Source organism: Protopterus annectens, chromosome 6.part0 (assembly GCF_019279795.1).
Source record: "Protopterus annectens isolate FY-2018-M chromosome 6.part0, PAN1.0, whole genome shotgun sequence".
NCBI classification, from domain to species: Eukaryota; Metazoa; Chordata; order Ceratodontiformes; family Protopteridae; genus Protopterus; species Protopterus annectens.
Window position 1 is genome coordinate 1,129,543,181 of NC_056737.1, and position 22,038 is coordinate 1,129,565,218.

At 44.0% G+C, this 22,038-nt stretch overlaps 1 protein-coding gene across 1 annotated transcript in view; it reads left to right on the top strand.

The window, feature by feature from the left end:
* BAZ2B (bromodomain adjacent to zinc finger domain 2B) overlaps positions 1 to 22,038 on the top strand; it is a 3,835,724-nt gene that overhangs the window by 147,096 nt on the left and 3,666,590 nt on the right. Inside the window, exon 2 of the mRNA XM_044074749.1 lies at positions 16,075 to 16,190. The gene's annotated coding sequence lies outside the window, so the exon portion shown is untranslated. The remainder of the gene's footprint in view (positions 1 to 16,074; positions 16,191 to 22,038) is intronic.

A 22,038-nucleotide genomic window follows, 5' to 3' on the forward strand; every position in this document is an offset into this window, starting at 1 on the left:
TTAGGGTGTGATAGAAGAGGTCCCTCCTCAGTAGTTAAGACATAGGTTTTATTTGAGAATGTTTCTGGTGTCTCTGATATATTTTTGGAGACCAGGTTTAGATCTTTCCTTTCTAAACCTGTTTGTGATAGTGATCAAATTCAGAATGCTATCCCTTCACCACTTGTTACTCCTTATTCCCAATTTGAGTTTTCTGGTGGCCTTAGATTTAAAGATGCATATCATCGCATTACTGTAGATCCAGATTTCAAACATTTCTTAAGGTTTTCTGCATGTAGATCTCACTAACACATTTCTGCATCACCCTTTGGTCTACCACTGCTCAAAGAGTATTTGGAGTGTCTGGCTCCTGTGATATCCTACTGCAGACTGCAAGGTAGTCACATTTTCCTCATTTAGGCAACTTACTTCTCTTTGCAGAGTGTTTTTCAGTGTCGGGAATCTCTCACCTGTGTGAGGGATCCTCTGCACAGACTGGGGATCAGAAAAACAAGCAAAAGTCTAGTTTAACTCCTTCTCAAAGGATTGTTTTCCTGGAATGTGTCTTAGATTCCTCATTTTGGAGATTTACTTCCACAGGAAAAAGTAGATTAAAGTCTAGATTTCAGCCAGAAAATTTCTCAGGATTCTGGGTCTCACGGCTTCTATGATTCTCATGATTCCTCTTGCAAGACTCCACATGAGAAAAATCCACCTGAACTCTGTATGGTGCCAGCATCATCATCCCCTGATATTCCAGATTTCAGTTTTGAGGTCTGTGAAAATGGAGACATTTATGAGAATCTAGTTCACTCATTCTTTTCCTGTTCCAGCATGGTCTATAATAGAAGTCTCAAACTTTGCTTGGGGAGTTGTGTTTATGGAGGTAAAAGTGGTTGATATTTGGAACAGAAAAGATGGACTAAAACACAAACGTAAGAGATGTTGGCACTTATAAGTGCTCTCAACTCTCAATCATCTATGGTCCTCAAGACCTCTGCAGTGGTGTAAAGACAACACCACAGTGGTCTGGCACATAATCTTTGGGGAACCAGATCTTTACCCTCTGTGTAAACTAGCAATGGTAGCCTGGCATTTAGCTTTCCAGCACAGTCTCATTCCACAGGTATCTTACATTCTGTCAGAGCAAAATGTTGTGGCAGAAAAGCTGAACAGGACCAGGACAGACCCACCAGAATAGAAATTGAATTGGAGGCTCTTCCAGACCTTGACCTTGACCCAGAACACCTCAAATAGAGCTTTTTATGCCACTCAAAACAATCAGTTGGCAAAACTGTGCTTCCAGAATCCGTGCATGAAGACCTGGAAGAAAGATGTTTTTCTTTTCCTTGGACAGGAATGCTCTCATATACTTTTCCACTCTGATCATTCAGAAAGACTCTCCAAAGATCATTGTGGTGACTCCATTCTGGCCCAGGCAACACTTGTTCTCCTCTGTTTTGGAAATGGTCAGGGCAGTTACCACAAGCTTCCTCACCGAATGGACCTACTTACACAAGTCAAGAGGTGTTTGATACATCCCGATCCCAAGCAACTGGAATTGAATGGATGATAGAATCCTAATACATTTTTAGGCACTTTTTTCTGAAGACCTGCTTAAGAGGCATGAAAACCTGCGACTAGAAAGTCATGCATTACTAAATGGAAAATAATTTCTCATTGGTGTCAAGAAAGGAAGCAGCACCAATTCAGGTCTACTGTTTCTCTAGTCCTGCATTATTTGTGTCAGTTACTTTTTTGTCCTGTCTTACTCCTTTATCAAGGTTCAGTTATTGGTCATTTCAGTATGTATGCCCTTGTACCCCACCCCCTTCAGTGCAATCTTATGTGAAAATGTTTTTGATAGGGGTGTTGCATACCAAGCCAACATGAGTAACCACTGCAGCATCCCTACATTGTCATCCTCCCTGGTAAGATCTGACCACAAAGCTGTCACTTTCAAAGTCACCAATGTCCCCTGACCCCCCCCCTCGCTAGAGTCAAACATAAAAACATCTCCATAGCTGATTACAGCCTCCTGAAGGAAGGTATGAACAGCTTCACAGTCCCCTCCCCCTCCATAGGAACTGGCACAAATGCCCAAACCTACACCAAAGTACTATACAAGCATTATTATAGCTGCATGGAATTAGGAATACCTCCTCAAGGAAGAGTAAACCTCACTGGTGGACATCTGCAATAAATAAACTCTATAATAAAAGCAAACAAATGCTGTCCAGAACCAAGAAAGAGCAGTTGCCTAATTGAAAGCAATCTCTCGTTAGCATAAACCAGCAAATTAAGAGCACTAGCGAAGTCTTCCAAACCCAACTTTGAGTCCAAACTGGCCACATCTACTAAAGGCAATCATAAGGCCTTCTTCACATATGTCCACAATCTCAAATGAAACACTCAGATCTGCTAGGAACTGGTAGTCAAGGACACCACATTAGATATAGCCAACCTGCTGGCAGACAGGTTCAGTGAAAACTTCACCCCTCTGTCCCACCCAATCAGTAAATCAGGGCATCCCCATCACCTTCCCCCTCCCCTTATCTCTAGGGAGCAAGTCATCACTGCCCCCTCAAAGGCAAAAAATACAGCCTCCATGTGACCTGATAACATCCCAGGCTGCATCCTACATGAACTCAGGCAGGAACTTGTGGCACCATTAAGCAACCCTATTCAACCAAAGCCTGAGTTATGGCTTCATCCCTGCCGAGTGGAGAACAAACAGTCATCCCTTTCCACCGATCCAGGAAATTATAGACCCATCAGCTTAATTAGCCTGATCTGCAAGGCCATGGAATGGATTATCATGGACCTCATTAACAAGAACATTGGCAACCTCCAAACACTCGATTCTACACAGTTTGGTTTTGTCAAGGGGAGGTCATGCCAGTTAAATTTCATCAACATCTTTGAGACAGTCATCAAACCCTCGGATGAGGGGGAAGACAGTGCACATTGCCTACCTTGACCTGGCCAAAGCCTTCAATACTATTCCCTACTCAGGTGTAATAGGTAAACTCTCACAACTAGGCATCAATCCATTTGTTACCAGATGGGTAGCAAACTGGCTCACTGATAGAACCCACCTAGTCAAAATAGGGGAAGCCACCTCGCGCAGTAGACTCGCAATGAGCGGTTTACCCCAGGGATCGGTTTTGGAGCCTCTGTTGTTTGGGATGTACTTTTCTGAAGTGCAGGCCAAAACCAGTGGTCTATGGCTGACCAAGTTTTCAGATGACTGCAAGCTGGGCACTGTCATGAATTCCCCTGGTGATGTGGACATACTACAAGAGGGTCTCAGCCAAACAAATGGATATTGCCAGAAACATGGTCTCAAACTGAATTCCAAAAAATGCATCATCCCCTTTGGGGAGAGTCATGTCCCACAAATTATCATGTTAATAACAAGGTCCTAAGCATGCAGTCAGTCATAAGGGACTTGGGCACCTAGGTTGATAGCAGACTGACTATTGACCACCATATTGCCTTCGTTGTACAATGCCCCTTTCGGCATGTACCTCACAAAAAATATATGCGGCAGCTGGAGAGACCACAGAGGTTCCTCACCTGGAGAATCCAAGGCCTCAAACATCTACCCTACACAGATAGGCTAAAAGTCCTGTCTCTTTTCAGTCCCATACAGACTCGTTAGAGGTGACCTGTGTCTGGCATACAAAGTAATCTCAGACCCTGCCTTGGTGGGAGTGCTGCTTATCTGCAAGTCAAGCTGCACTTGAGTAATCAGCATGTGCGACTTCAACCTTGTCTGTGACATCAGTAGGACTTGGTGGGACAGATTTGTATCCCAGAGACACTCCCCTTCTGTGGACTAGACTCCCTCTCCACATCAAGCACAGTACCTCATTAACCCTTTTTAAGTGCAACCTGGATAACTGGATGGGAAATGGAAAATACACCCCTTGGATTCCACCTATGTCCATGCTGTACAGGGGCATCGGGTGCTGACTTGTCGGAACATGGGGTAGAGTCTTGGCTAGGCTTGTAAGGGCCTCAGGGCCAATAGCCTAGTAACTTCCTATGAAGTGTTTTCTTCTTGGGGTCTTAATTTTTGTGATAGTTTTTCTAACTTGCTCCATTTGAACCAGCTCATCAGGCTGACTTGAGTTTCTTAACATGGAAAGCAGTGATGATCTTCATAGTTACTGATATAGCACTGATTGTTGGGTCTTTCTGCAATGCAGAAGCCCACAACCAACCTTATTTTGAGTCTTTACATCATCCCAAGCAGATGTCCAGATGCTCTTCGGATGTCCATCAGCGTATAAGAAAGGGAATCCATTTCCATTTTCATATCTTTCTAGCTGTGCAGTCCAATGCAGTTCATGTGTGTTCAATACTCTTGCGGTCTGTCAGCTGTTTTTTTCCAGAGAACATTCTTCCACTCAGATAAGTACTCCTCTAGGGACACGTATATACTAATTTAATATTAAAAAAGTCAGTTGCTTGAAGCATAGGAAGCAAATGCCAAATAAAGATTTCCACTGTTTTGTCTGTTCTGCTTGAGGCCTTAGCATGATCTCTGTAACTGTCCAAAATTCCATGTGAAAACTCTAAAACGTAGGGCTGAGGTACTAGCCACCCATATGGAGTTCTCCACTTCGGCTTCCTCAGTAGCATCACAATCCACTGAGGCTCTCTGTGGACTCCTGCATTGGCTACACTCATTCCACAAAAAAAAAAAAAAAAAAAAAAAGGCCAATTGCCCTGACATTACTGAGAAAGCTCCAAATTAAGGTCATAAGTTGATAGACTTCCCAGGTAAGGTGCCTTTGCAGCCCTCTGGTCCAGTGACTCCTAAGCCAGAGCCCTTTCGTACAACCCTTCGGAGGTCACCATGGTCTCCAGCCTACCTGCAAATGCTATCAAGGTGCACACTTTGGGTCTGTGGTTTCTCAGCAGGCCTCAGCTTCTGACATACATACCATGTGTCTTGAGAGAGGCAGCCCTTTTTTTGTTGTTGTTGTGACTTTCGGCTTTCCCCGGTTAGGGGTCGCCACAGCGAAACTCCGGTCCGCTAATGATTGGCAGTTGATTTTTACTTACCGAGTTGCCAGCCCTGACGCACAACCTTCAACGAAGGTATGCCCATTCATGCATGTCTCCATGCAGAAGACGCTCTGAGAGTCGAACCGGACAGCATCTTACTGTGAGGCGACAATGCTACCGCAGCACCACCACGGATCTGAAATTACAACTGATGTTGTGGTCGAACAGCTGCATCCTCTGGTGCTCCCCCTTTAAAATGGACACTCAAGCCAAAGTGAACACTTCTTTGTAGTCATCCTTGCCCTTTTCCAGTTGGCAGACCAAAGCCCAAGACCTCTTTAAAATAGCTCAGGAGTTTATAGCCTTTATGAAATCTAGAGATCCTTCTCATGCTTCCACAACAGAGGCTTCCCCATCTTAAAATAACAGGGAAGTATCCTTTCAGGAACAAGAAGACCCATGTAGCTCTGAAAATGAGGAGGAATTGTTGTACTCTGGCCAGTTGCCACCACACAATTTGTCAGATGACCTCCTCTCTACAGACTCCCCCAGGACCTTTCCTTCGGGGATACCCTGCAAAGAATGAAGGAGACTTTCAGTTGGAAAAGTAGAGAGTTCTCGCAGGCTCAGACCCACTACAGGGAACTACTAAGCTTGCCTTCACCCATATCACTGGCTTTCCTTCCTGTACATGTTGAATTGGATGAGGTCTTTGAAGACATTGCTTTACACCCTGATTCTTTACCCCCTGCTCCTAGGAAGCCAGACAGGTTTTACAGAGTGCTCGAATCTCACAAGCACCTTTACAAAAATCCAAAGACTGACCCTTCTGTAGTATTCACTGAATTCACAAAAGGTGTACCTATGGGACCAGCAAGATGTCCCCTACCTAATGGCAGGGAAAGAAGATTATTAGACATATTTGGGAAGAAAGCTTATACCTCTGCTACCCTGTCAGTGAGAGTTTTGAATTGCCATTTCCATATTCTAAAGTACCTTGAGTCCCTCCAGGACAAAATTCTAGCGAATATTGACTCTATTGTGGATAGAACCTTTTCTTAGGAAATGCAGGAGACAGAGAAGGTTTACAAGTCTCCACACACTCCTTAAAATTTGGCGATGATGACTTAGATGCTTCTTTCAGAGCAGCTACCACAGCTTCTGTCATCTGCAGAGATGTATGGCTCAGGACCCGGCCTCTTTCAAATCAGATAAAGGCTAAACTACTGGATGTTCATTAGACATGGAATTTCCTTTTGGTCTTTCAGCTGAACAAGTTTTTGAAAAACTGGATAAAAAAGAAAGCAATTAAAGCTATGAAAACATTTTGCCCATCTCTGACCCTAGGGCACAGTAGGAATTGTCCTTCTGAGCTTAGCCTTTTCCTCCTAGACAAACCAGGAGATGGCAACCAGAACAGTCGCACAAAGCAGGGAGCTCCAAATAGTTACAGAAGGTCTCTGTGCTGGATGGGCTGTCTCCAACCCCAGCTTTCCATACCCCTTCCCACCATCCCCTCCAAGCTTCTGGATGGAAGACTTTCTTCCTAACACAATGGAAACCCATCACCAGGGACCAATGGGGCCTTACCATTGTAGAGGAAAGAGTATTCTATCCATTTAAGAGAAATACTACCCTTCATAGGCATTCCAAAACCACCAGAAGAGCAAGAAAGCCTTTTGCCATCTATATTCAGGGAACTACTTCTCCAAGGATCCATCCAGCATGTCCCCCAGGACAAGAAGAAAAGGTTTCTATTCCAGGATTTTTCTCTCTCAAAAAAGGAGAGCACCTGGTGGGTCCATCTTAGACCTCTCAAAGCAAAAAAAGTTTCTCAGCATCCCAAAATTCAAAATGCTTATGTTGAGAAAACTACTGCTCATGATCTTCCAGTATGTCTTTATGGTCACTGTACACCTAAAAGATGCTTACCTCCATGTCCCCATGACAGGCAGTCCCAGAAAGTACCTATGATTTGTAGCAACAGGTTCTCACTTCCAGTTTTGTGCTTTACCATCTGGGTTATCTATGGTTTCCAAAGTTTTCACAAAATGTCTAGCTCTTGGGTAGCACATTGCAGCACTCTGGGGATTCATTTTTACCCCTAGTTATATGACTGTCTCATAAGGGGAAGGTCCGCATAAGAGACCCTAGATGCCTTTCAGATCACCGTAGACTGCTTTCAGAAGGTAGGTCTCACCTTAAATCTTCAAAAATTTTAAAACTCTTCTCGAAACAAGTATCCTTTTTTTGAGAGCCTTCATAGACATGGTTCAACAGAAAGCCTTATTTTCCCAGGACACGATTACTTTCCTGTCAGCTTTCTGACTCCCCTGCTTCCAAAGCAACTCGTCCTAGATAGGGAATTCCTGGGGATACTAGGGTACATGGCATCCTGTCTTACATTCTCATTTTTCCACTTGCAAAGCTACACTTGAGAACTTCAGTGGTTTGTAAAATATGCTTGGAAACCCTACTGCCTCTCATTATATGCCAGAAAAAGGAATTTCTATCAACTTGCCTGCACAGTGCCCCACCTGTCTTCTTGTGCCCCCACATGAAACATTTTCTAAAAGAAGTGATTCATTTGAGGCCACCTAAAAGGAACCTTATCCCTACATTGGATCTGAAGTATGTGCTAGAAAAGTTAACCTTGCCCCCGTTTGAACATGCTGTTACTGACTGTCTAAAAATGTTCAGCTGGAAGACCACGTTTCATATAACTGTTACATCAGCTAGGAGAGTTTGAGTTACAAGCCCTCATGTGTAAAGAACGTTTCACTGTATTCCACAGGGGTATGGTAACCCTCAGAACGAATCCATCTTTTATGCCTAAGGCAGTACCAGAACTTGCGTTGAACCAGGCTATCCATTTACCCATCATCTACCCATATCCACAGAACAGGTTAGCACAAGACCTCCATCCTCTGGATGTGCACAGGCACATTAGGTACTATCTAGATGGGACAAAAACCCCTAATAGAGCAAAGCAGTTATAGGTGGCTTTCACAGAGAGTAAACAGGGCAGGCCTGTCCCCAGACAAACCATTTCAAAATGGATAGCTGACTGCATTAAGCTCTGTTATTCACAGCTTGGAATAGTTTTACCTGGACATATTAAAGCCCACTCCAGGCACGGGGCAATTACCAGTAATCTCCTCAACTGAGACCCTACCCAGGCCATCAGAGAAGCAGCCACATGGAACTCTGTGCACATCTTTCCAAAACACTATAACCTAAAACAAAGAGTGAGAAACTCACACAGAAAAAAACAATCAGTAAAAACTAAGTGAAAACTCCAGCCAAGCTGGAACTTCCACTGAGTGACCTCTCAAACCTCTTGTATCAGAGGCACATGGGATATATGCAAATGACCCTTCTGAACATCAGGTGTTTCAGCTATGTGGCGATTCTGAATGCCCATGACTTATTTCTTTTTAAGTAGTTTCAATGGACAATTTCATGCCAATAAAGCCAAACCCCATTAGGTGTGGATATGCATATTTCGATCTTGTTGTGACCTCATCAGCACAGCACAAGCAGAGTGTTTGACTACGCATAAGAAACGCATTGCTGTTATGCCCATATAGCTGAAACACCTGATGTTCATAAGGGTCATTTGCATATATCCCATGTGCCTCTGATATAAGAGGTTTGAGAGGTCACTCAGTGGAAGTCCTAGCTTGGCTGGAGAAAACACTATAACCTGGATAATGTCTACAGGGCTAGAGCAGGTTTTGGTACTGCCACACTGCAAAATCTTTTTTCTTGGGGTCATGCAGATGATCCAACACCCATTAGCTTGGAGTTTTCCCATGAATCAGTACTGCAACATTGTCTATGAAGAACATAGTATATTTGTGTCCCACTTACCATAATTGTAGATGTTTGAGTAAGTCAGTGTTGCAGTACATATTCCTACCCTTCTATCTGCTGGCTACTTGTCTCTGCCTTGTCGGGTGCAAGGAGTACCGAGTTTTTTTTCTGCAGATAGACTTCTTTCCATCTTCCGTCTGCCTCCTCTGTCTTTTCCTTCTCACTTAAATTCAGACTGCTAATAATTGGGACACCTGCTGTTCTCGGGCATCAGACTGCTCATTCACTGCTTAGAAAGACTTTAAATTGTTCCCGTGTATGCCCTTATTATACCCTGACATCTAGATGTCAATCTTCGGACGTCCGTCAGCTAGGGGATGATGTAAAGACTGTGGAAGTCAGGCTGGTCATGGGCTTCTACATGGCAGGAAGACCCAAGAATCAGTACTGCAACATTATTCTACTCTAACTTCTACAACTATGGTGAGTGGGACAGAAACTGTACTTTACTCATTGTTTTATTTATTTGGGTTTCTCTTATTTGTGTTTTTTTCCCCAGGCCTCCACTGAAAATTGGCTTTGTTCCAAGTCGGACCTTCCCGGTTAACAAATGCTTAAATAAATAAGTAAATAAATATTTAACATTTGTTTATCGTGAAAGTTCGACTGGGACAGAGCCCATTTTCAGAGGAGGCCCAGGGAGAAACATTCCAGATGCATGTCTTTCGAATGTAGGAGGAAACCAGATCATCCGGAGGAAACTCACACAAATGCTGGAAGGACATGCAGGCTCCACACAGAAGGCACCCCAGCCAAGAATCAAATCAGAGAACCTCTTGCTGTGAGGCGACAACACTAACCACTGCACCATTGTGCCACCATAATCGTTCTGACCTCTGCAAGATGTCAGAATTGAAAGCTCTTATGGTGGGGTATCCCCTTATTTTCCACAAAAATTAGATTTGATTAACACCTAATCCTTCAATGTGAAGTTGTACTATCTCGCCGTTTTGTTCTTACAAACTGGTTCGGAGCTGATCCCTCGGCTCCGAGTCGGCCGCTTTCCAAGCTCAGACTCTCAGAGAAGCTCGAGACCAGGTGGATATCCCATGATTCCCTGCTGTAACTCCCCAGATCTAGTTTGCCGCTGCAATGATCGCAAGCTCTCAAGAGTGAAGCTCGGGCCAGTGAAAACTTCTCATACTTAAAAATTTTTGTAGTTTAAGAATTTATTTTCTTTGATAGTGTTAAATTAGTTAGTTTGGTAGAGTAGATTTTTTATAGTAATTTAGTAGTTGAAGGGGTTTTTTCTCCTTAGTTGACAGGGCTCTGTCAATATATTATTATATACATATTATAGTCAAGTGTGCTGTGGAGTGTTTTTTCTAGTAGTTGAAGCTTTATAATATCTTAGGATAATTTAGTTGGTGTTTCTCATATATATATATATGTATATATATATATATATATATATATATATATATGTAATTAAGAGATGTGGTTGTGGACAGAAGATGTCCGTTACTGACAACCACACCACATGTGTGTATTGTCTTGGCTCTGTACATTTGCAAGAAGTCTGCTCTATTTGCCACTCCTTCAGTGCTAGAGTTCTGCTAGAAAGAAGAAGGAAGTTGGTAGATAGAGGGCTTCTAAAACCGGATTTTCAGGCCGCTCTTGAAAAAGCTGACATCTCTTCTAAGACGTCAAAGGGCTCTAAGTCTTCTAGAGGATCTTCGGAGCCTAAGTCTCCGGCTCCGAGTACCTCTGGCGTGATTCGAATATCGGTTCCACAGACCTCGGGACCAAGTATCGATCCGCCTGTTTGATCTCTGGTGGTGGAGCCGATTTTCGATGCACCCCAATCACTTATCCTCCAGTCGGTGCATTCTTCAGCTCCTTCGACCCATCACTCTTCACACTCCTCCAAATTATCTGATGTGGATCTGGATCGAGTGGTGAAAAGGTTATTGGAGAACCCGCCCCTTGCCAAAATGTTATCTGCTTCAAGTCAAGTGACTTCGGAGCCGAATTTGCCCCTTGTTTCCTCCATTCTTCCTCCTCCGAAACCCATCGAATCTTCGGAGCCGGGGCTGACGGAACCGATGCTAGTAGAACCTTTGGAGCCGAGGTTCGATCCTCTTCCCTCGGCTCCATCAACCTTGGTTTCTTCGGTACCAACGGAAGAACCTCTGGACCGGAAGTCACTCGTCGACTCTGGTCGTGAGAGTCGAACCGACACTTCGGTTCCAACTCTACCGCTCGGTGCTTCGGCGCAGATGTCCTCGGCCCCATCCTCTGATTTGGAGAATGGGGTCTCGGTTTGGAGCGATTGACCGATCTTTTCGGAGCCGGTTGATTCTTCGAATCGGGATTCTAACGCCTTCGATGCCATGAGGAAGGTTTTGTCTGCTAAGACCACTACTTCCTCGGATCTGTCTTCACCTCTTCCCAAAGGGCCTCGTTCTACCTCTTCTCCTCAGATCCCTTCTAAGCGTCAAGATCCAGGGCCTCAGGAATCCCCTTCGGGTGACCCCTCCTCCCTAGATACTTCTCTGGAGGCTCCCACCGAGGAAGTGCCTAGGAAGAAACTGTGCAAGAGGAGGCACTTGGATTCCCCTCAGGAATCTCTTACATCAGATACTGACTTGGAGGAATCAAAAGGGTCCCCACGGTCCCCCTCGGAAGATGTCTCATTTTCAGACATTCTACAAATCCTGAAACAGAGAGGGGATTGGCAGTCCCTTACCCCTACTGAGGACGAGTCAGTTCTCCTGAAGGCCTTTGGATCTCAACCATCCACCTCTTGGGTTACTCCGCCCTTCGATGAACTAATGGAACTAGTTGCTCGAAGGGCATGGGAGTCTCCTGACACCATGGAACCAGTCCCTCGGAGGCCTAATAAGTTCATTACTGCACCATCAGACAAGTCCTTCTTGACAAAAGGAGTGGTGGTGGCGGCGGCCACTAAGAAAGAGATGTCAGAGTCTTCTTCTACTGTCCATCCTCCTAATAAAGATTCCAGGACTATGGACAGATATGGAAAACACATTTTCAGTTCGCCGACATTTTCCATGAGATCGCTAAACTACCTAACTCATTTCACACGTTTCAACAAGATCTCCTCAAAGAACTAGGAGACACTCTCCACGGTAATGTAGCTGATGCGCATTCACCTTGTCAGAGATTGCAACTCAACACCCTAAATTCCATAGTCAACTCATCCATGCGGCTCATTTCGTATGCTGCCGAGGGTTCGAGTAGAGCAGCGGGTTCAGCGATAGCTCTTAGGAGACAATCCTGGATGCGCCTGTGCTCCTTTGCGGAAGCCTTTAAGTCTTCATTTGTGAGCATCCCCTTTGACGGATTGGCCTTGTTCGGTCCAAAAGTTAAGGAGATGCTTATGAGGTGTGAGCAGGAAGGAAAGCTCTATCTGCCGTCTGAGTCCGTTTTTCCACTTCAACCAGACCGTATCCCAAAGGGCAACGAAGTGGGAAAATGTGGTTCCAGAAACCTCAGGAAGCTTTCCAAAACACACCTACAGATATCTCCTCCAGAGGCAGAGGAAGAGGTCAAAATGGAAGACGCCGTCCAATCGGCAGAGGTGGTCCGCAAAACCAGGGTGACTGGGACCAGTTCTCTGGCAAACCCTAGCCGCATTCCTGAAGGGAAGCCTGGCTGTTCTACTCTGGAGAGTCGGGGGTCGCTTAGCTTTACACCCAAATGCCTGGCTAAACATCACAACAGATTCCTGGGTGAAAAGCATCATTATCAGAGGTTACCACATTCCCTTTATAAGAAATCCCCCTGTATTTGCAAAAAGTCCAGACATTCCACCCAGTCTGAGAAAACGAGCAGAGATAGAGATTCAACATCTTCTATACAAGAGTCATCCAGCCAGTCCCGGCAGACCAAAGAGGATTCAAAACTTACTCAAGGTTCTTTTTAGTGCCAAAGAAGACGGGGGACTGGAGGCCCATTCTAGACCTCAGCAGGCTCAACGCCTTTGTAAAGAAGGAGAAGTTCCGGATGGTCACGCTGCAATCAATCCTCTCTTTTTTGTCAAAGGGGGAGTGGATGTGCTCTATAGATCTCAAGGATGCATACTACCATATCAAAATGGACAGAGCATCCAGAGATCATCTCTGTTTTCGGCTGGGAGCCAGTCATTACCAATTCAGAGCCCTGCCCTTTGGTCTCACCACAGCCCCCAGGGTATTTACCAAATGCATGGCGGTGGTTATGGCTCATCTGAGACGACTAGTATTCCGAGTGTTTCCGTATCTGGACGACTGGCTCCTTACTGCCACCACCAAGTATCAACTTCTGCGGACAAGAGACTACTTAATACATCTTTGTTCTCCTTTAGGTATCACTCTAAATTTTGAGAAATCTGCATTATTGCCCTCGCAGCATATTACCTTCTTAGGAGCAGAAATAGACACCGTCAACGAAAAAATCAAGTTGCCTCAATCCAGAATTGTCTCACTGAGGGATCAGTTATCCAGCCTCCTAGTTCTCGACAAAGCACCGGCGTCACAGATACTACAACTTTTCGGCACAATGGCGGCGGCCTTGATAGCAGTTCCCTTAGGCCGAATGCACATGCGGATATTACAATGGCTACTTTTCGCTCAATGGTCCTACCAGTGTATACCTTTATCATACGAGATTCGATTGACAACTCTTTGCAAGAAAGATCTCACTTGGTAGTTAATCAGCGACCAAGTGACAGTTGGTCGTCCCTTTGTTCTTCCCCAACCCGTAGCCACAGTGACCACAGATGCTTCCCTGATAGGGTGGTGGGGGGGGGGGGCTTTTTCAGGGAAAGACTATCCAAGGCACTTGGTAGGTTATGGAGACTCATTTGCATATCAACGTCCTGGAGCTGAGAGCAGTGTTCCTAGCGTTGCAGCACTTTCACAACTCTCTACCTCTAGGTACGATTGCCATCCAGACGGACAACATGTCGGTAGTCCGGTACATCAACAAACAAGGGGGAACCAAGTCCTATCCCCTATGCCGCGAGGCTGTGAGAATATGGCAGTGGGCTGTATCCACCGGACGCTTTCTGACAGCAATGCACATCCCGGGATCTTCCAGTGTGATAGCCGACAGTCTAAGCAGGGCTATTCTTCTGCCTCACGAGTGGTCTCTAAAACAGAGTGTGGCGGAACAGATCTTCCTCCAATGGGGCCGGCCTTGCTGCGACCTGTTTGCATCCCCAATGAATGCCAAATGCAGCAGCTACTTAGCCCTTTATCCCCCACCGGGGAACAAACCAAGGGACGCACTCGTGCACGGTTGACCCACGGGTCTCCTATATGCCTTTCCACCGATCCCCTTAATTCCCAGATTTATTCAGAAAGCCAAGTGTCTAGGAAGGACAGTTATAGTGATAGCCCCGTCTCAGCCTCGACAAATTTGGTTCCCCTTTTTGCGGAAATATCAACTGGAAGAACCGTGGATCCTGGACCCAGTGCTGGACCTGCTGACCCATTTGTCGGGAGTTCTTCATCCTTCCCTTCTCTCCCTAAATCTGACAGCTTGGCTGCTCCAATTCCCACTTTAGCCAGGTCTCCTGATTTGTCCCCTGCCATCCAGCATATCATAGTTTCTTCTCACAAACTGTCTACCAGGAAATTATACAATAGTAAGTGGAAACGATTTGTACATTGGGTTGCTCGCTACAACATTGATCCATTTGTGGCGCCACTTCCTATCATTCTGGAGTTTTTATCCTCATTGTTCAATAAGGGCTCAGCAGCTGCGCCACTTCATATCATTCTGGAGTTTTTATCCTCATTGTTCAATAAGGGCTCAGCAGCTGCCACCATAAGAGTACAATTGGCTGCTATCTCAAACTTTCATGTAGGATGTGATGGAGCTAACATTATGGCGCATAGGCTTTGTAAAGCGTTTCTAAAAGGAACCCATCACCTCAGACCACCTGTTAGACACCCTATTTCTCCCTGGAATTTAAATTTCATATTATCACAATTGATGCTTTCCCCGTTCGAACCAGCCTCTTCATGCCATCTGAAATTCCTTTCGTGGAAGACTATTTCCTTGGTAGCCATTACTTCCGCACGTAGAGTGTCTGAACTGCAGGCATTGTCCTCCAGACCGCCATATTTAATTTTTCACCCAGACAGAGTTTCTCTTAGGACTAACCCCACTTTCCTTCCCAAAGTTTGCTCAGAGAGCAACCTAAATCAATCCATCGAACTTCCTACCTTCTTCAGACATCACACCACCAAACTAGAATATATGTTACATAAGCTTGACGTGCACCGGCAGCTAAGGTTCTACCTTGACCGTACTAAGGATTTCAGACAGACTGAACAGCTGTTTGTTTCGTTCGCTGATAACAGGAAGGGACATGCAGTTTCAAAAACCACTTTATCCAGATGGCTGGCTAACTGTATCAAATTTGTTTACGCGTCTACCAATCAGTCATTGTCCTCTGACGTTAAAGCCCATTCTACACGGGTGGTGTCTACATCCCTGGCGTATGCTGCCCGTTTGCCTTTAGATGATCTGTGCAGCTGCCACATGGTCTAAGCCTCACACGTTCATCACTCACTATAAAGTGGACAGGGCTTCCAGAGACAGGGCCTCCTTTGGTTCCACTGTGCTCAGGAATGTTCTCCCGTGAGCCACCCAGGATTAGGGTGCTTGTGACGCTACCAGTTTGTAAGAACAAAACAGCGAGATAGTACAACTTCACATAAAGAAGTTATGTACTTACCATAACGTTTCATGTGAGTTGTACATCTCGCCTTTTTGTTCTTACATTCCCTCCCTCCGTCCCCCTCCGTGGAGAGTGATGGTTGCCTTAGCAAGGAGGTCAGTTTTGGTCATTTTTAGATCAGCCTATCCTTGGGCAGGTTGCCTCCTTCCTCTATTCCTGTTTTCTGCTGGAATTCACGATTCAGGGGGTTTGGTACCTTTCCTTGGTTTCCTTGCATTGCAGCTTGCTAGATCTGGGGAGTTACAGCAGGGAATCATGGGATATCCACTAGGTCTAAAGCTTCTCTGAGAGTCTGAGCTTGGAAAGCATCCGACTCGGAGCCGAGGGATCGGCTCCGAACCCGTTTATAAGAACAAAAAGGCGAGATGTACAACTCACATGGAGCGTTATGGTAAGTACATAACTTCTTTTTTATGCCACATTTGTTAAGTATTCGTATTGCTTGATTATGTTGGTATCAGAGTTTACTTTGTGCCAAGTTATCCATTTCCTTGTCTTCTTTCCAGAACCTAAAAATGAGGAAGGATACTCCATACCTTGGATGTCTGCAGATAAGTCGGGTGCTATCTTGACAGAAAAAAAAAATCTTTCAGGAACTCTAATCAGTTGTTTTCTTCTGAAGGTAAGAAAAAAACATGACATGTTAAAACAGACTATTTCCAAATGATTGTCTCACGCAGTTATGTTTTGTTTGACCCTGCCTGAAAGTGTCTTGCTGTGGTGGGTATAAGGTCATTCAATCAGGGCCTTGGCTTCTTCTGTGGCTTTTTGGAAAGGGTTGGATTCTAGAAGCATTCCAGAAACTTAGTCCCCTGTGCACAGTTTTACTAAATGCTATAAACTAGACTTCTTCTCCAGGCTTAGGACTGGTTTTGTTAGAACCATTCTCCCGGAGCTCCTGGACTCTCACCCTACATCCTCCCAGTCAGTCTAAGCTATGGTAATCTGCCCGTATAGCTAAAGATACTGCAGCAGTGATTCTTATGATGAAAATAGTATGTCTTTTGTAAGTAAACTTACACTAGTGATATATGTTTGAATGATCACTGCTACTGTAGCCTTTCCCTGCATCTATTATTTGTGTTTTTGTATGTTTTTGTTGGAAGAGTGAAGTCCTTTATTTGTATTTTCTTAGCATTCTCATTGTCAAGGGTTTAGCCTTCCTCTCTTGGCATGAAAATTTTGAAAGGCTTGGCATGTATGTCTTCAGTCAGCTCAGCTCAGCTTGAGCTATCTGTTTGGGGCATGGAAAGTGCCTGTTGTTTCTTTAGCAGGCTATAACCCATATAGCTAAGGTTACTGCAGCAGTGATCATTTGAACATTTACTGGTATGGTAAGTTTACTTACACAATTGTACTTTCTTAGGTGCAGTAAGTTTATTCCTGTTATTTTATAGTTTGCTTATACTAGGACTCCACCTGGAACTTTGTCCTGACTCTGGCATTGCATTTGTGTCCAGTGAGGATAGATGGATCAATGCATGTTAGTGTGTAATATGGCACCATCAAAGGGAGAGGGTGCTTAAATTTCATCTGGTTATTAGCTGGCTCTAATAAGTTTATCTTAGAATAGACTCTCTATCCTTGTAGTGAATATTGGTGAATGGTCATCAGATTTGACTAATAATGTGACTACTACATGTGTAGAGCTTTTATGAAATCTAGGAAGCATTGTGTATACTTGGGGGTTGTGTAGCTTTCCAGTTAATAGAAAGATAGCTGAAATCCCCCAGTAGAATAGTGGTCAGCTGAATGTTGAGGGACACTAATTTGCTTAGATATGCTTCATGGGTTGTGGGCAATGTAGAAGGAGTAGGGGGTATGGTAGTTGGCAATGATGTGGTATGGATTTTTATTGACAGCAAGTGTCATATGGATTAATGCACGGACATACCCTCTCCAACAACACAGTCTTTTTGGAGGGGGGTCTGAAAGAATGGTAAGCATTGAAACCTGGCACTGCAGGGGTGCTGTCACTACATTGAAGTCACATTTCAGTAATGATGCAGAAATCAGTATTTTCTGAGGTCAGTAAGGTTTGTAAGGAGGGTAATCTTTTTTATTTAGTGTTCCAGTGTTGGCCATTGCTACATTTATAAAGTATTGTTTGATTATGTTGGTAGTTTGAGGTGGGTGACAGTGTCTAAAAAAAAGCATTGTGGGGGAAGAAAGTTTTTTCGCCAATGTATGAAAGCTGTGTGGAGATCAGCACAGACCATCCCTTGCAAAGCAGGTAGTGGGCCATCAATCATCTTGTTCCAGGCTGATATATAGAACTTTCTATATACAGATATATTTTGGATCCCCTTAGAATGAATAACTAAGCAAATAGCTTTTGTTCGTATTGTACTGTTGTTGACAGTTGTATGAAATAGCCTTGAGCAGCATCCTACCAACCTCTGATGTACATTATGTGAGCTCCATTGTGTCCCTTTTTATATGATAGGTGTCTCAGATTGGTCACTGCTAGAAGCCCAATGACCAAGTCATATGTGTATCTTAAAGTGAGATGACTTGGGCTTTAGTAAAATAGCTGATCTTGTTACCAGAGGCAGCTTACCATCCCCGTGTCCTTGCTTAACCTTGTGAATGTCTGTGTCTCACTATGAAGCCTCCTATGACTAACACATTACAAGATGTGTTGTATTGGCCTTTATTTTATTATTTTATTTTACATTTGTTTACCGGCAAAGTCAGACTGGACACTGGTCCATTTTCAGCGGAGAAAAGCTCCATATTACATATAAAGAGTCACATTTTGAAATATAACAGAAAGCGCACTGGGAGAAAGTTAAAAATCCAGTATAGTTCAACAGTCACACATTTTCTATTATAGCAGTTTCTCATCAACACACAGCAATAATTTCCAGTAGAATATACAGGAAGAAGCCTTGCTACTTAAAGGGCTTTGGACTCGCAGAAAAGCTTGACCACCTTTTGCTCTTTTATTGTTTGTATCTAGAGATGTTGTTTGCTTATAGGTGTGACTCTGAATATCCTGCATTCCCAGCCAATATCTTGGAGATCTTTGAAGTTTGGGCAAGGTTTTCTTAACCATTTCAATGGAAGTTTGTTTATTTGCAGATTTATGACAGGGTGTGTGTGGCTGTTTGAATGTGGATGTCAGTACTACAACTTGTTGGGTACTACTGCTAAGTTTGGATGAGAGGCTGGCCTCCAAGGTTAATAAATGCTTCCATCTCTCACATATAGTTTCATCTAAGGAAAAAAAAAACAAATGATTATCAGTAAGCATGATGCAGTTGTGAATGTGTTGTCTTTCGGCTTTTCCCGGTTAGGGGTTGCCACAGCGGAACTCCGGTCTGCTAATGATTGGCAGTAGATTTTCACGGTGCCGAGTTGCCAGCTCGACGCCAAACTTTCAACGAAGGCATGCCCATTCACGCATGTCTTTCGGAATGCCACTCGACCCGCGGGGAGGACATGCAGACTCCACACAGAAGGCACTCCCCTCACACTAGCTGAGAATCGAACGGGAGAACCTCTTGCTGTGAGGCAACAACGCTACCGCTGCACCACCGCGGAATTTGTGAATGCTGGTTACAAATGGTATTGGGAGGCTGCAACCTCTTGTCTTGGAATGTTTGTTGGAGTACACTGATGAAGTTGTCATACGTAGGGGGCTTTTATGTTGATTTGTAATTATTAAAGAAGATAAGATTTGTGAAGTAGGACAGTACAAAAGAGAGGAAAGTGTAAAAAGTGAAGTAGTTTACTGAGCAGTAGGTGCACAAATGAATTAAATGGCAAGGCAGTTCCATCTTCATTAACACAACTAGGGAATTACAGTTGAAGTCGGGCTTTGATTTTTTTTTTTACATTTTCTGGTCTGGCTTCCCTTTTACAGCAGTCGAGTTACTACTTGAGTAGTAGGAGCAATAATGAAATTGCTGAAACTACCCTCACTGTAACTGGAAACAGTTTAAAAGCAGTATCATGACGAAGTAATCTACCGTGGTTTCCAAAACAGTAGAGGGTTGTATCATAGTGATTCACTTGCACCAGAATGGCAAGTAAAGCAGAAGGCTATCACAGTGAATCAGTAGCACCAGTTAAAATAGAGCCCAGTAATAGCAGTAGCACAGTTTGTAAGTACTATATGACTGCAAGCAAACCGGGTTGGGTGCCGTAACAGGAAAGAGTTGCAATTACAAGGCAACTGGCAATATCAGGTGGCGATACAAAATCAGTAACTGAAGTAGCAACAACTGTCAGAATTCTGGAATCAACATTTACCAAATTGGCTTGAATGCCACAACAGCAAGCAAGTATTAGAAGTGGGACATTTTACATTTTAGAGAAATAACTAGCAGTTTGGCTTAGGCGCCAAAACAGGAGTCAAAAGAAGTGAGATGGGGGAGTGTACAGTATGCCTACAATAAGAGCAGAACTGTACATTAGATATGTAAAGCTACTATGTGCCTCAGCAACAGCTGTCTCTAACTCTGCACAGCCTTGTGCAAGTGTCTGCAGCTCTGCTTAGTTGAATGCTGTTATGCACTACAAGTGACTGATTAGCAAAGTGATACAGGTGGTACCTCGCAATTTGACCATGCTTTTGGCCACCCTGGCATCTTGCAGTTCGTCCTCCATATCGCAATTTGACCTGGAAAGGAGGCTGAAAAGCTGTTTGTTTCCTGTTGTTGTTGTGTTGTAGTTGTTTCTTTTAAATGTTGCAAAGAAGTGAAGAAAGTGGGCCAAGGAAGAGTGAAAAGAGTGGTAATTGGCAGGAAAAATAAGTGGCTGAGCATTGAGAAGAAGAAAGAAATCCTAGATAAAATTGAGAGAGGAGGTAAAATAGGATGAGTAGCAGAACAGTATGGCGTGCCTAGGTCTACCATCTCAAAGTTTTGGAAAAATAGAGACAGCATCATGGGTGCTAAGGTGTCAAAAGGAGCAACAAACGTTTTGGACAAACACAGAAAAACAATTCATGAAGATCTGGAGAAGATGCTTCTTGTTTGGCTCTGGCAGAGGCAGATGAACTGAGATCCAATAGCTCAGACCGTGATCTGTGAGAAAGCTAAGCTCATCTTTGAAGACCATACAAAAAAAAAAAATCCAGGAAGTAGCCCTCAGTAAACAGAAGAATTTCAAGCAAGTAGGGGATGGTTCCACAGATTTAAAAAAAGGTGGCATCCACAGTGTTCTATGACAAGGAGAGGCAGCTAGTGCTGACAAAGAAGGTGCACAGAACTTTGTCAAGGAATTTGAAGAATTGATTGAGAGAAGGTGGTCTGCCAGAGCAGATTTTTATTTGCGATGAAATTGAGCTTTTCTGGAAGCGATTGCCAAGTAGGACTTGCATAACCCAAGAAAAAGCTAGGATTCCAGGTCACAAGCCCCATGAAAGATAGGCTCGCAGTCCTCCTGGCAGCAAATGCCAGTGGAGACTTCAGGCTGAAGTCTCTGCCAGTGTATCACTCAGAAAACCCCAGATGCTTTTGAAAAAAGATTATAAAATCGAAACTAACCTGTAATGTAGAAATCAAACACCAAAACTTGGGTAGACCAGTCAGTTTTCAAGGACTGGATTTTCAAGGAGTTTGCTCCAAGTGTCAAGAAGTACCTGACGGAAAATAATTTGCCAATGAATGCTCTTCTGCTTCTGGACAGCATCTGTCCCCACCCACCAGAGTTGGAGGAAATTTTTCAGATGAATCTTGATGAAATGTCTAGTTCCTGCCTCCCAACACAACTTCTCGCATTCAACCTTTGGATCAACAAGTTAATGCGTGCTTCAAGAAGCTCTACACAAAAGTACTCTTTTCAAGACTCTTCGATGTGACCCATTATTCATATAAAACACTGAAGGAATTCTGGAAGCCTGAGTTCAACATTCTTCATGCCATGTCATTCATCAAAAGTGTCTGGGATGGAGTGTTGCAGAAAGCCCTTCGTGCGCAGTCTGGTGGAAAATGGTTCAATCCTTTTCCCAGGGCAATATTGTGGCTGAAGCAGCTGAATTGCTAAAAGACCTCATTTCCATAGCAGAACACCTGGGCGTAAGGGAAATGGATGAAATGGATGTGGAGGAACTGCTAAAAGACCATGATGACAAGCTCACGGTGGAGGAAACGGCACTTTGCAGTGAGCAGTTCAAAGAAAAAGAAAGGGAAATTTCTTCTAAAGATGACGGCAGGAAAAAAGGACCTATGCCAACAGCTTGCATTAAAGAACTTTTATCCAACTGGGAGAAAGTGCAGGCTACAGTTTTGGAGTGACACCCCAACACAGGTGATGTCTGCAGGATGACAGACTTATTTAACAACACAATCATGCACTGCTTCAAAAGCATCCTGAAAAAGAGGGAGAAACAAGTCACCCTTGACGAATTTTTTTCACCTACACCTGCCAAAAAACAGAGGTTAAAGGCAGGACACGGTGAAGAAGACTCCCCTTCCAACAACTAAAGACTACGTGGATTCTGTAAATAGTGTAACTATGGT